Source organism: Octopus bimaculoides, chromosome 6 (assembly GCF_046866305.1).
Source record: "Octopus bimaculoides isolate indiv1 chromosome 6, ASM4686630v1, whole genome shotgun sequence".
NCBI lineage: Eukaryota > Metazoa > Mollusca > Cephalopoda > Octopoda > Octopodidae > Octopus > Octopus bimaculoides.
This window is the reverse complement of record NC_142933.1, coordinates 104,443,177-104,445,676: the sequence shown is the minus strand read 5'-3', so window position 1 is coordinate 104,445,676 and position 2,500 is coordinate 104,443,177. Positions and strand designations below refer to the sequence as shown.

The following is a 2,500-nucleotide window of genomic DNA, read 5'->3' as shown; positions in this document are numbered from 1 at the left end:
TATATATATATATATATATATATATATATATATATATATATATATATATATATATATATATACATATATATATATATATATATATATATATATATATATATATATATACATATATATATATATATATATATATGTATATATATATATATATGTATATATACGTATATATGTATATATATGTATATATGCATATATATACGTGTATATATATATATATATATATATATATATATATATATATATATATATATATATATATATATATATATATATATACATATATATGTATATATATGTATGTATGATATATATATATATATATGTATATATATATATATATATATATATATATATATATATATATATATATATATATATATATATATATATATATATATATATATATATATATATATATATATATATATGTATGTATGTATGTATGTATGTATGTATATATGCGATACCCTTCGATTAGAGTGAAGCGCTATTCAAAGAAATAGAGATATTGATTGTTTTGTTAACCGACAAATAATATCCATCAGAGTGGTGTTCAGCACATATATTCTCACTGTTTGATATTGCCGTATATATGAAAATGCATGCATGTATGTATGTATATTTTTCAACACATCGAGATCAATCACGTGTTATAAGCGTGTGATAAAATTTTAGACCAGACGTCACTTGAAATATAGCTATTTGCATCTAACCCTTCTTTCGGTAATAATATATAAATTTCATGCATTATTAATCTGATACGAATTGGTGAAGCGCAAAATCATATTGACTGTTAGATCGTGTTGTTTTAAACAGAGACAGAAGTGAGCATTTGGTGATATAAAGATATCAGAACAAATTATATTTGGGTTTGATGACAATAAAATTATATTTTGAATATATTTCCTACTTACACAGATTTAAGAATGGTTACTGTTTAACGGGACACATGAAAGTGGGAAGTATAGAAAATGCGTGTATATGTGTACGATGATATCATGTGTGTGTGTGTGTGTGTGTGTGTGTGCTAGCAACATGACAAGCCAGGAATTATGTACGTATTGTATGTGAAAGGGAGATAAATATGTACTTCGTGGAAATTTAATGTTTAATCCTTAGACGAGGTTAATCGTAAAAGTGTAAATGATTTGGTAAAGTTGACTGTATAAATTCGTAGACGAACTCACGCCCTCAAACGTTACCTAAACACACTAGATAGTCAAACGCATATATATATATATATATATATATATATAGAGAGAGAGAGAGAGAGAGATATCTATCTATTTATCTCTCTCTCTCTCTCTCTCTCTCTCTCTCTATATATATATATATATATATATATATATATATATATATATATATATATATATATATATATATACGTATATAGAGGCACAGGAGTGATGGCTCATGTGTGAATTGAATCTTACTCAGGTTCTGGAGAACCGTTTGTAAACGTTGGGGTATTGGTTTGTGTCATTTCGGGGTAGATTTGCCCCAATTCTACGCCGACCACTTCACGTTGTTTCTCCTGGCTGCCTTAAAGTCGGACATGTCTTAGTGGGAATTCCTTTTTTCTCTATGGGCGTTATTCAATGCTTCCGTGTATGTACGTAAAATATTCTTTTCTACTCTAGGCACAAGGCCCGAAAGTTTTGAGCAGGGGACCAGTCGATTAGATCGACACCAGTACGCAGCTTGTACCTAATTTATAGACCCTGGAAGGAGGAAATGCAAAGTCGACCTCGGCAGAATTTGAACTCAGAACGTGAAAAAAGACGATATACCGGTATGCATTTCGCCCAGCGTGCTAATGTTTCTTATTTCTTTATTGCCCACAAGGGAATAAACACAGAGGGAACAAACAAAGACAGACAAAGGGATTAAGTCGATTACATCGACTCCAGTGAATAACTGGTACTTAATTTATCGACCCAGAAAGGATGAAAGGTAAAGTCGACCTCGGCGGAATTTGAACTCAGAACGTAGCGGCTGACGAAATACAGCGAAGCATTTCTCCCGGCGCGCTAACGTTTCTTCCAGCTCACCGCCTTATGTATGTACGTAGAATATAAACGTTTTCGCCCGCGCTCATGTATGGTTATGTGAATGGAGAATTTTAAATGAAATATTTCGAGTATTTTGTTTTATTTCATGTTTTTATTTCATTTATTTCTCATAGAATGAGAAGTTCGTGTTTTTAGTTTTAACAAGATGATTACGTTGAACAGCTATAGAATTTGAATGTAAGTATTTTTTTTTTTTTTTTTTTGTCATAGACTAAGATTCCACGTTGTGTGTAAAAACTGGATAGATGAAACTGTGGAAAGGTGTAGACTGACTGTATCTGAAATGTCCAACTTTGTTGCATATTAGTAATCAAACTGGAAATTGCGCTGATAATATGCTTCTCTATAGAGTATTTAGTTACTTATATGTTACTTAATACTGTAGTTCTTCTAGATGAGCATTCAGTTAATCACGATTGCAGCTGATA

The 2,500-nt window shown here is 29.9% G+C and overlaps 1 long non-coding RNA gene across 3 annotated transcripts in view; it reads left to right on the top strand.

Moving 5' to 3' along the window:
* LOC106883191 (uncharacterized) overlaps positions 1 to 2,500 on the top strand; it is a 26,000-nt gene that overhangs the window by 12,194 nt on the left and 11,306 nt on the right. Inside the window, exons 4-5 of one of the 3 annotated variants that reach the window (XR_016242377.1) lie at positions 1,641 to 1,792; positions 2,186 to 2,249. This is a non-coding gene — a long non-coding RNA (uncharacterized LOC106883191). Of the gene's footprint in view, positions 1 to 1,640; positions 2,158 to 2,185; positions 2,250 to 2,500 lie in introns of those variants that run through there. The other 2 variants (XR_016242376.1, XR_016242375.1) reach the window with 2 other exon arrangements.